At 38.4% G+C, this 12743-nt stretch overlaps 1 protein-coding gene across 2 annotated transcripts in view; it reads left to right on the top strand.

The window, feature by feature from the left end:
• Fhl1 (four and a half LIM domains 1) overlaps window positions 1-12743 on the top strand; it is a 57452-nt gene that overhangs the window by 16578 nt on the left and 28131 nt on the right. For both annotated transcript variants that reach the window (XM_023562848.2, XM_063246452.1), the window contains exon 2: window positions 4379-4449. The gene's annotated coding sequence lies outside the window, so the exon portion shown is untranslated. The remainder of the gene's footprint in view (window positions 1-4378; window positions 4450-12743) is intronic.

Raw genomic sequence — 12743 nt, forward strand, 5'->3', positions numbered from 1 at the left:
GGGACAGTTGTAAACTTGGCAATGACTAAGTCAAGCCTCTCAGTCAGTTAAATTAATTTTTGTCATTTGTTTTATTTGGGAGCTGCTATAATAGTCATTGAAGGGCATCAATCTCCTTATTTCTAAAACAAAACAAAAATATTGAACATTAGGGTAAAGGACAAGAATTTCAAGGTTTTACCTTTTGACTTTAGCAAATGTTTGTCACTTTTTTTAATGATTTCACCATTTGACTTGTTTTTGCTTTGTCCATAATGCCTGATGCTTTTACTTTTCTCTGTTCTACTTTTGCCAGTTTTTAAACTAATATTCTTAACGTTTTATTATATCTTTCAGGAAATAAGAATGTGTATTCTTTTCTCTTTAAGACCAAAAATATTCTTTGTGTGTGTGTGTGTGTGTGTGTGTGGTGCTGGGGATGGATTCTAGGACCTCGTGCATGCTATGCACATTCCAACACTGAGGTATAGTCTCAGAAATCTTGCCCCAAAATTCTTTAAATTTGCCTCCAGTAATGGCACATGGAAAGGCCTTCTTGGTATTTATTTGAGGAATAACGGAGGGCACTACTCTCTTCCACCTTCTGTTTAGTAGATAGGTCAGTAAGGATACTAGTTTGAAAACCTATAAAAGCAGATTCTGTGTTTTTAAAGGTACATATACGCTAGTGCAAAGTTAAAAATGGTTGCAGTTTTCAGGCTTTTGAAGGAACTGCAAAAGTCTGTGAAAATCTGGACTAATGACAACTTCAAATGTGTAGTACAGTACGTCTAGTAGACACCTTTTAAAAATAGTTTATCTTTTCCCAAACTGAATAAGATTGAAAGTTCTCTCTTCAAATTGTGAAGAATATAGTGATCATATCATATAAAATAAATGTAGATGCTTATAGTGAAACAAATGATTTTTCAGAAAATAGTGTATCACCAGCTACACTGTACCAAATCTTATTATAAGGACATTAAATTGGAATTTATTACACTTCTTTAATTGGCAGTATCCTTCTCTGTGGATGTGTGTGAGTACGTGTGTATGTTGTGCGGAGGCTTGAACCCAAGGCTTGTGTGTGCTAAGCAAGTGCTTTCCCTCTGAGCTACACCTCCAGCTCCATCTTTTGCTTTGTTGTTTACTTATTAAATTAATGTCATTAACGATTTGGTTATGTTGCAGATGATTAATGACTTGGTTATGTTGGAATTACTAAAAATGAGATGTTTCATCTGAACTGTTTATTTTGAATAAATTATTTTGCTGAGAGCCAGTTTATCAGTTCTTTTACTAAGGAAAATGAGCCAGTGACCATCTCAGCTGTATTTATTATTGTGTTTTATGGTAGCACTAAAAATTTTTTTTAGTCGTGCATATACTGTTGTTTGAGACTCCCATAGGAGCCCACATAGGTAAGTGAATGAAAGTAGGGTAAATGAGAATTCTGTGCGGCCCATTACCATCACAAGTGTCCCTAATTAAGATGATGTTTGGGGTTTACCCACTCTGATTTCTTAGGTGGGAGAGAATATTCTGAAGGACAGATTAAGGAACGGTTGCTATGGCAATCACATTCAAAGGATCTACAGGAGACAATGAAGCCCTGGGGATCATCCATTTTGATTGATTCAACTGGTCTTTTAAATTCATTCAAACAGCTGTTGTCTCTGGATTTTATTTCTCCGCATAATTCACCCAATTGATTGGTGATTTGGGGATCGTTTAAGCATGGCTTTAAGTACTGATAAGGTCATCAGTGTATATGACCAGAATACTTCTGTTGAACCTGAAGGAGAGTGGTGGTGTGTATTAAATATCACTAAACAGTATGTTGGCCTATTCAGGAATAATATAAGTGGTTTGTCTAATTAAACATTAATTCTGTCTGGGTGGGATAAGATTAACATGATTTATTGTAAAGTATGACTGAAGTTGGAGTGTTTGGGTTTTATTTTGGATTACTTTGCTGTCATCACATTTTACCCAGTGCGTTTGGCTGCTGCTCCATTTTTTTTTTCTGTGACTTGCGCAACATTGTCAACACAATTTGTATTATGTCTAGTCAGAGCCACAGTTATCTGCTGCAGTTTGAAAAGTACACTCAAGTATACCCACCGTGAATGTCTCCCTGCTCAGATCCCCGAGCAGTGTTACTCATTAGTACAGAAAATAAAGACGGAAGGAGGCAGACATGCAGATTACATATCCCTGTAGGGCTTTCTCCTTTGTGGACTCATTCGCGATGGGGACCTATGAAGTACAGAATGGAACGCTCCCAGGGCTCCCAGTGGGACCCAGTGTGAGAGTTTTGCCTCCTCTGCTTTTGGGCCTTTTCCTCTTCTGCCCCCAGGATGTCAGGGAACAGGAAATGCAAGCACATCGTCTGAAAGGGATAGCTAGAGTCCTGGTTTGGTTACTAGAAGAGACTTTCCCAGTCCCTTTTCAAGCTGTAGCCCTCCATACCAGAATTTACAGAGGTGGAACAGAGAGAGGGCAGAGAGGGCATTGGCAGGGCTGGGGTCTTAGGAAGGAAGCTATTATGCCTCTTTAAATCAGAGACCCAGATTCCTTCATGTAGAAACCAATATGAATTGTGTCCATCTCCAGGAAAAATCAATTCCAGAAGGGTAAGATGAAATAGGATATTAAGGCGAGATCATGAGCGATTCAGGTTGCAAGTTCAAATGAGGTTGAATCCAAAGAGAAGTATATTTGGTGCCAAGTGTTTTTGGCAGTGTAAGAATTTATTACACAAGTTTGGTAACATTGTGCCTCTTTCCCTGCCATACCGTCAGTGGTAATTATGTTTCTGCTGGTCAGTGAGTGCCTTGCATGCACTTAACCTTTTTATGAGGTAGGTTGCCATTGTAAGGCTCAGAGGAGTTGGGCAGGTAATATGAGGTGGAGCCAGTATTTGTACTCAGGCAATCTGACTCCCAGTAGCCTGGATGTGACAGTGGCTCTGCCATGCTGTGTTTGTGCTGTAGCTGCATTCAAGGGTATAGCACTTTCTAGAAAGGATGAGTTCCATTTGAGTGGGGTATGGGTGGCAGGAGATGAACAGGAACAGGCACACACACACACATACCATGCTAAGTTCCGAGAGATGTTTATCCCCATTACCAGGAAATTTAAAAGTCCTGTAGGGCAGCCAAAATATAACATGAAATATAAAATACTTATTTACTCAATAGAACATGAAAATATTGTCTCTACTTAAGCAATAGTGGGAGGAGGAATTGAAGGTGTTCCTTTTAATTCAATTACTTTAAATATTTTCCTAATGTTAGCGCCTCACCACTGCTGCAGATTGGCCTTTCACTGGCATTTTGACCTGGCTCATGAGAACCCTGTCCCTAATGGAGCTTTGTCCGTTTTGAGTTGAGAATTGTCCTCAACTCTGACAGTTGTCACTTAGATCTCTTAGATGACACCATTAGTTTGTTTGAATAATGGATCTTGCACTTTATTGTCCAGTACCTTCATATTTCTTAAATCTCTGGCCACTGCGTGTTTGGTGAGCAGTCTGTAAATGGTTGGTGGAAGTGGGGCGTTCCAAATCTCATTATAATCCTTATTTGGCCAATCTCCATCAGTACTTCTTAAGAGCCACCTGTCTGCCATGCACTGTTCTAGCGATGGAACAGAGCAGTGGACAAGCTGAGGGAAGCTGTCTTTTCCTCAGGTGGCATGAGGCAGTGATGTATATGGACCCCTGGGGACGTGGGGCTTGGGGAGGGCAGCGTGTTGTGGCAGACTGTGGCAGGGATGGGAACAGCACAGGGTGCACCTGTTTCCTAGTGCTGCACAACCATCTACTCTGGGATGAGCAAGCCTGCTCGCTCGCCTGCATCCTGATCTGTTGTTGATTGGAGATAACTTCAGTGGTCACAAGGCAACCTCATCTCCATGGCAACAACTCTAAATATTCCTCTGGTGACTTGTGTTCCACCTTCTAGCTGGATCTGAGCCCTCCTGTGGCAAAATATTCTAAAGATGTTAAAAGAGGAAAAAAAGCTCAACTAATAAATCTATTCTAAACGACTGAGTCATTTGTTTTGATTACCCGGGTGATTGCCAAATGTTAATTTAAAACTGAAATAGGCCATGAGCTCACTCCCTTAACAATGCTGAGTGTTTGAGCTAATACAGCTTGATAATGAGGGAGCCAGATCCCACTGCCAGTGCTAATGTTATATGATAAACAGACATTTGGAGAAATATGCAGAACATCTTGGCACTTTTCTGTTAACTCTAAGGGTTGTAAATAAAGTAGAATGTGTTACCATGAGCCATTTCAAAGAAAGTTGACTTTTTTAAAAAAGAATTTATGACTTTTCTTCTAAAATGGTAACTTTGACTCTTGGTTCTCATTTTTTTCCTAACTTAGGCAACTGGAAGCTGTTCTCAACTGTATTCAACCCGTGCCGAATATATCCAGCTCTCCACACATCCAGTGTGGTAAGTTTTACTAATTGCCACAAAATTCTTATGCTGATCTCTAACCTTCCAATTTGTCATGTTAGGGGCACCCTTGTATAGAGAGCTTTATTTGCATAGGAGGTTTTAAAAGGGTTTATTTTATGGTTCCCTGGCTAGCGCAGTTGGTAGAGCATGAGACTCTTAAAAGGGTTTATTTTAATTGACCCAACCAATATCACTGCTTTCCCTAAATACTAGCTCTCTTGGGAATACCTTTGCAAGGGAAAACCTCATTTTCTTTGAACTTGGGGCATGAAAAGTGAATCTGGCAGGCACAATGGAACCATCAGGTGGTTTGAATGAAAATGAGGACCTGCTCATGTCACAGCATGAACAGTAGGGAGCAGGAAAGCTGCATGGAGCTGATCCTAGGACAGAGAAAGGTGAGACCCCTGCTGGTGACCAGAGAGGCTGTGGGGACCAGACAAACAGCAGGAATCTTTCTGCCCTGGGTAGAAGGGGCCAAGGTATGCCGTTTTCACTATAAAATATGGTGATAGGAATGCCAAAGAGTGCTTCTCTTGGGTCACATTAGCATGTGCCAGCACACGTAATAAACTTCCCCTCCAGTTCAGAGCAGACGTGCTGCATTGGTGTGAGCAGCCAATGGTCCAGACCTTTACTTTCATTGGCCAGGCACCTGTGTTTGACCTGACCTTTCATTCTGTAAGGTCAGGTGTGGAATTTTCTACTTGTGGCATCATGTCAGTGCTCAAAAAGTTTCAGATTTTGGAGCGCTGTGGATTTTTTAGATTATTAAATTAAGGATGATACCTCTTTACACACATAAATATTTGAAACCTCAAAGGGTAAAAAATCACAGCACAAAATTTTAGAAATATTTAACCTGCCTTTTGTTTCTTTTCTCAATTTATGGTGGTAGTTGGAATCCCTCCAAAAGCCAGGGCTTTAAACCGGCTGATGCTAAAAGCTTTAGCAGCTGAGGTAGACTATATCTTTGCTCTAAACCTTGCCATAGCTCTCAATCATAGATAGCCTTTACCTACTGTGGTTATTTCTAAACTTTAAAAAAATTGTAGAAAGCTGTCTTCAAAAGATCATAGATCTAACCTCAGTAAAGAAAATCAAGGCAGAACCACTTTGACTCAAGCAGGAGGCTGTGACTCTGTCACCCTCCCCTGAGGAGTCCTACAGTGTTCCATCTAAAGAGCAAAGATTTTAGCTCTGTGTATTTTTACAGCTCCTATTTTTTATTTTCCCACAGAAACAGGGATGAGATTATTTAAGTTAAACGTCCTCCCATCAGCTTAGTTGGAAATGACAGCTAGTATCTTGTGTTTCTTCTCTTCATTCAGCCCTACTGTGTCTCAGTCTAGGAATGTAGTAGTATGCAAAACAAAAGAGTAATATGTTTGAGTATGATATTCTTAAAGTGTAGGAGATCCCTAGATTATTTTCTTTTCGGCAGATAAAGAAGCTGACTTTAATTTTTTTAAAAAATTACATTGCCCAGTGTTAAGTAGACTATTCTAAGTTCCCATCTTTACTCTGCTCTTTGAGCCTGTGATTTATGCCATCTCCACATAAGCATTTAAGAATAGTAAACTATGTGATAATGACTGGGGCTTGAGATGTGCCTGGGGCCCAAATGAAGACAAATATAAATTATGCATTTTACAGGGTTTTTAAAAAAAGTTTTTGAGACACAGTTTCACTGTGTAGTTCAGGCTAGCCTTGAACTTACTGTTTAACCCAGGCTGGCCTCAAACTTCAGGCGATCCTCCTGCATCAGTCTCCTGAGTGCTGAGATTACAGGTGTGCATGCATGACCATGCCTGACTTACACTCTAGGTTGTAAAAGTTTGCTTAGAATAATTGAATAGTGTAAGAAATTGGACCGTACAGTTTCCATACAAAGATACTTAGGTTTTTAAAAGATAATACTGTATCTCATTTTAAGTTTAATATTGCACTTACCATAGATAAACTTTATAATTCAGAAACTTGAAATTATTCCATTTGTTCTTCTTTTAGTTTATGAAATTATTTGGATCATAGACTTGACCACAACATAATCTTTAACATACATATGAGCTGGGCTAAGTAGGAGTTCTCTGTATTCCAGTAATGACAATATCGTTAATTAATTAAACACGTATTTTGCAGTTAGGAAATATTTGTATCGGTGGCATATGGTCATTTTCACTATTAATTTGGCAGTTTTTAATATTCACAAAACAACATTATAAAAGACAGTAGTCATAATGATTTGATGTGTGTGCCATTGGTATTGATGTGACCTCTCTTCTCAGAGCACTAGCTGTAGGCATACATATCAACACAGATGGGTTACCCAGGCTTGAAGAGTTCCAAATTCTTCCCTCTCGTGCCAGCGTCTCAAACTGGTGGGCTGGATCTGGCATGCAGGGGTGTTTTAAGATTTCCAGTGAATTGCCAGCATTTAAAAATTGAAAGATTTCACATTTTTAACAATCCACATTTTCAAGCTTCTTTTGAAATAGGAGAAGATCTGGCAGCACTGAGCCTGAATTCCTGTTTGGTTATACTAGGCTGGAGCCAAATGGCCTCTGTTCCCTTAGATGGAGCATAAACTTCAGGATTTCACAGTCTCCAAGACGCTCTGCTATCTCTTTGACACTAGTGACAAGGGGTGCATGTCATTACTGGGGTGTTTTACTTTTGTAGGGATGTGAGCTCAACCATGGGTTTAGGTAAAACCAAGGTTGTAACAGAAGGTCATCCTTTTTCTTAGAAGGTCAGCTTGATGATTTGCAGGTTCAGTGTTGAATGGTGTTCATTTTAAGGCGACACTTTAAAGTGTCTGTAGACAACTTGGGACAAGGATGCATTCTGATGGTAGCTGATTAAGAGAAGGGGCATCAACAGTGTTTTATTTCACTCTGAAACATTCCTACCTCATCCTTCTCCAGTCTTTAATATGCAGATTCTGATATAGCACATCTGGAATGGGGAGTCTGAAATTCCAGTGAACAGCAGGTTACACTGCCACTAGTTTGAGGACCTGTCTTTGTTCAAATAGCAAGAGGACTTTAACTCAAGGGAATCTCCAGAAAAAATGGGCAACAGTGGTTCTGTGGCTCGAGAAAAAGGTTTTATGTAGGCTAGTTCAGGTTGAATCTTCCTGGATAAACTTGAGTTCACATCTACATGTAGCAGAATAAGTGAAAAATAAATGGTATTTGGATACAGCATAGCACATGTTAGAAGATAAACTTCTGTTTGAGTTTTTCTTCTAAATTATATGCTTGTACTACAAAAAATAGATAATGTTCATGATGAAGAATCATGAAGTAGGCATTAAACTTGTTAATTTTAATATAGGAGAATATGGGCCTTTTAGAAAGCTTATAAATAAGGCCACAGAAAATAGGGTAGTTATCAGATTCTTGGATCTATAATAACCTGATAAGGTGTGAAATGATAAAAATCAGAAAGGAAAGGATCTACAGATTCTAATACATACAACCCTACTGTGGAAAAAAATTTAAGTATAATTAAAATGAAAAAGGAAAGTATACCTGGAAAAATTTGCTGCATATATGAAAAGACAATTAAATTCTGTATTGTGCACAGAACCCATAGATTGTAAGAAAGGCACACGCAGCCTGGTATAAGATAGCTGGATGAACAGTCCAGCAGGTAGATGGGTAAAAGGCATTTACATTATGTCACACAGTAAATTAATGCATGGAAAACGTCTAGCCTCACTAGTATGTAGAGACAAGCGTATTCGGACATCTACAAGGTACACTTTCTGCCTATTACATCAATAAATTGAAAAGGAAACTTGATGCTAATGTGATTACCTGGAGACAGACATTCACTTCTTACTGGTAGCAGTTTAAGTTGGTCCAAAGCCCTTTGAAACATTTTTGGCAAAAGTCATAGTTTGATACCCTTTAATATAGTAATCCTGTTTTGGAAAATATGTTCTAAGAAATAAATTACCCCAAGGAAAAATAAAATGACTATCTATATGTGTTTGTTGTTTGTGAGAATTCAAAATTAGAACAAATTTAAATATCCAACATTAGAGAAATGGTTCATTTATTGAACACATAGTTTTGGGTAAGTAAATTGAGGTACTTCTTTGCAGTGGAATTCCATGAATTCATTCAAAATTACCATTTGATGCTTAGAAATGTGAAAGAGTTTGTATAAAGTAGCCTTACTGGAATGTGGGAAACAAAGTTATAGATGGGTTGAGATTGTAACCATGCAAAACGAAGTGTACATGATCTAGAAGGCATGTGGACAAATGTAAGTATCACTTTGAGGATTTTTTTTTCATGTTGTTTTTACATTTTACTATAGCTTTTTGTATACTTAAAGGTTGGGAATCTCCTGTTTGAACCTATTTGCAAGTGGATATTCTTTTTTATCATACAGTTAGCTCTTAGTAACCACAGAAACATGATGTAGATTCCAGCCCAGAGCTTGAACATGAAGGTCCAGTGATACAGTTCCTTCTTGATTATTTTGTTTTATCATCTCAAGCCTCCATCCAACTTTCTTCTTTTCATCATTGGTGGATGACCCGTGTGACAAAGTGCAAAGCTTTTAATGGATGTGTAACTGTGCCAGGCAGGGAATGAACCTTCATGTCTAAATCCAGTGTACACTTGAGAATCTTAATAAACCTGTAATTTGAGGGCAGTGCCTGTCTTGCCTTCTGAGTTTCTTTAAAAGAGGCATAGAAATTCACTCTCAGGTTGTACGCCTTGTCACAGTGGCCCCCTTCCCTTCAGTTACACTCCCTGTTTCAGATACACTTGTTTCCCTGCTCTACGGACACTTTTCTCTCTTAATTAGGTCAGTTACTTCATGTCTGTTTTTCTTATTTGACATGGTTTCCTCTGGCTTTGGCACCACATATTTTCCCCATATGTCATTGCCTCTTGAGCTTCATGTTGCAATCTTTCATGGGGAGCAGAGAGCACATTGCGAGGGGGAGGTGGCTCTTGACTCTTTTGCTTGCCCTTTGCTTGAATGAACATTCATATTTCTTTTGGGCCTAGTTCTGTTTGGTTTTGTAGTTTTCAGAGTCAGTTATGTTTGGATTGAATGATACTTAAATAAAAATAATGGTAAGTCACAGATATGTCTGGCAAAGGTGCAGCACATTTGTTAAGGTTACTGGTTTATTTATCTCCCTTGTCTCTATGGCAACTAAATCTGGGTCTGGAATTTAACGGAATTAATTCTGACCTCCTGTAACATCTCCTAACTTTTCCCAGCCTCTGATTCAGAAGGAATTCATTTTCACTTAAGGACCGCCTTACTTATAAAAGGGGTCCTTCATTAGACTTTCAAAATATGGACTCACTAGAGTCTTCATTTCTTACAGTTTTCCATCATGTTGTACATCACACTTGAAAGCTAATCACACACACACACACCCCTAATGTCCCAAGGAAAACATTTTAAGGAAATGATTTTCTTTTTAGTGAAATAAAGTATTGTTGAATTAATGTAGATGAAATACCTGTATGAACTTTCTATAAGATAACCTTTTGAAAGGATATTAAATTAATGGGAGTATTGATTGGACTGCATTTTTTAAAAAAAAAGTATCCCTTTTATCTATTACATGATTATAAATTTATGTACATACAAAGTTTGGACCATATTTCAGAGATCAAATGTATTAAACTATGCCATGAAGTCCATAATAAAGGTTGAGTTTGAGCAGGATGTCCATGAAAAAAGTCACATTTAGACAATGAAATTCAAATGCAGTGTTTTGTCTATGTCGAGTTAATGGGAAAAGCAGATACGGATGTCTGATCTCTAAGGTAGCTAGAGTCAAACCATCCTGAACGTCAGTTCTTCAGATGACCATATAGCTCTTGTTATTCTCTCATCGTGCCTTGAGACTCCCAAAGATACTCCAGTTTTCAGAAATTTAATCATCTGTCTAAAATCAAGTCAGAACGTTTTAGTTTAAGGGTAGCGCATAGCATATTGCTTCACTCATAGATAATTTATCTATTTGCATGTCCTTTCACCATCGCTAGCAACAAATTCACATTGTGAATTTTCCTTAAAACCAAAATAGAGGAACCAGAAAATGATTAATAAAGATTCCACAAAGACTGGGAACGGGGGCTGGGGATTTAGCTCAGCGGCATAAGTGCCTGCCTTGCAAGCAGACAGTCGTGAGTTCAATCCCCGGTACTGGTTAAAAAAAAAAAAAAAAAAAAAAAAAAGACTGGGATCAAGGGAAGTGAAGAGCGTCCTTCCATTCTTACTCCACAAGCTTGAAATGTTACAGTCAGATCTGTCATCAAGTTTGCTTCGGTCTGATATGACCCTGAGGATACTTAATGCTTTCACTAAGATTTTTGAACATGAGAGAAGCTCAGTGGATGTGGAAGTAGTTTTAAGATCTTGCCCATCGTCACCTCTTCTATTAATAGGACAAAATCTTGAGAAGCCAATGACAGATGCTCACTTGTTAAAGAGAGCCATATTTGTGAGGTGAATGTTAGATGCTCCTTAATTTCTGAGAAGTTATCTACGACTCACATGTCTCAGAAAACTCTGAACTTAGAAAATTTATTAGATTAAGGTCATCATTAAATCGTATGAATTTTGTTCTGGCCAGCATGAGAAGCATAGCTGAAGTCAGAGCTTTTATAGAAATTGCAGTGTTAAAAGCCTTTTCTACTGAAGCCCTTAGTAATGCTTGAGATTGAACAGAACTTTTATCATTGTCATTATCGTATCAGTCTTGTATTATCACATACTGAAAGCCTGTCTGGAGAACTATGCTAAGAATCGTTAAAATTTATGCATTTTATTGTTTCTTTCATTATTAATGTTTTGGTTTTATGTACACAGCAGTAGGGATCAAAACCAATTTAAATAGAAATGCATGAAATATATAAATGTGTGTTAGAGGAGAGTATTCTCTTCTGTCACCCAGATAAGCTATATGTTTATAGAGCATCTCTCACTGAGGATATCCACTTACTGATAAGCAGTTTCTTTAAAAAGATCATCACCTTAAGAGAGAAGGGTTGGTCCATAGTTAGTTTGGTGAGAGTTTGTGATCTTTATTGAATCTGTGAACATCCCATAAACCATGGGATATATGTATGTGACATGTTCATTTCTATATAGATTTAAGGCTATGAATTCATAATTTACTTAAGGTACTGCACATTTTCCTTTCCCAGAACCAGCAGAGCTTTTTCAGTAGATAACTGTGAAAGTTCATGTACATACCTTAGTTGCCAGTGTACTTGGGCGAGGGCATTCAGTCTGTATCTCCTTTTTTCCTTCAAGTGGTTTCTTCATTCCACGACTAAACGGGGAGTATGAGTTCCACCCTTTGTGTTGGGGGCATGTGATAGATTTCGTTTGGGAGACAATACAGCATGCTCTCATATTTTTAGCCTATTTTTATGTTTCCAGCTCTGCCTTCTGTGCTGTCAGTCTTCATAAACTTTGTACCAGATCTGGATCTGACTCTTTGACCCTTTCAAGGGTATTTCCTGTTTTTTCTACTGGGACAATGTAAGGCATAAAGAATAAAGGACTTGGTTTGAGGTTCCTGTCTCCCATTGTACCCTTCTTTCTGCAGGAAACTGGAAGCTTCTCAGAAGCAAAAATCCTGATACTTCCCCTTTGGACCTCTGTGTCATTTATTATTTAGTGCCATGGGATTAGTAGGCAATGACTAGAGAAACAGTGAGTCTGATGATAGGCATTGAATAAATTACAAACCGTAGCATTGCCTGATAGTGTGCAGGGCCATCTCAGGATCTTTTTTTGACTTGCTGTTTCTCTCATAGTCATATTCCTGACATTTGAGGCCATGTCCTCAAATGGAACAGTCCTTCCTACCTCATTATAGCATGGTATCTTTTTTTTCAACATTGAATGTTTATCACAGAAAATTTGAGCTTACGCAGTGAATACTCACATTCCTACCACCTAGCTTCTACAGTTCACCATTTGACCATATTACCTTTATCACATGTCCATCCACCCATTAGTCTGTCTTAATTTTTGGATGCATTTTATAAAAAGCTACAGGCCTCTTACACACTTCACACCCTAATAAATTCCGCCTGTTTCTTATTAGGTGGCCTCAATTTTGATATTACTAGTGCTGCTATCAGATTTGCTGAGATTGACATTTATTTTGGTGGTAGTAAGAAGAGGTGTTAACTTAAATGTGAAATCTGCTCAGTTTTCAGTTTCTGGAAAGAGTATGTCTGTTTCCACCATCAAGTGTACAAACACATACATGTCACTGCCCC

Source organism: Cavia porcellus, unplaced genomic scaffold (genome assembly GCF_034190915.1).
Source record: "Cavia porcellus strain 051 isolate PalLab524CR breed Dunkin Hartley unplaced genomic scaffold, mCavPor4.1 scaffold_3, whole genome shotgun sequence".
Taxonomy (NCBI): domain Eukaryota; kingdom Metazoa; phylum Chordata; class Mammalia; order Rodentia; family Caviidae; genus Cavia; species Cavia porcellus.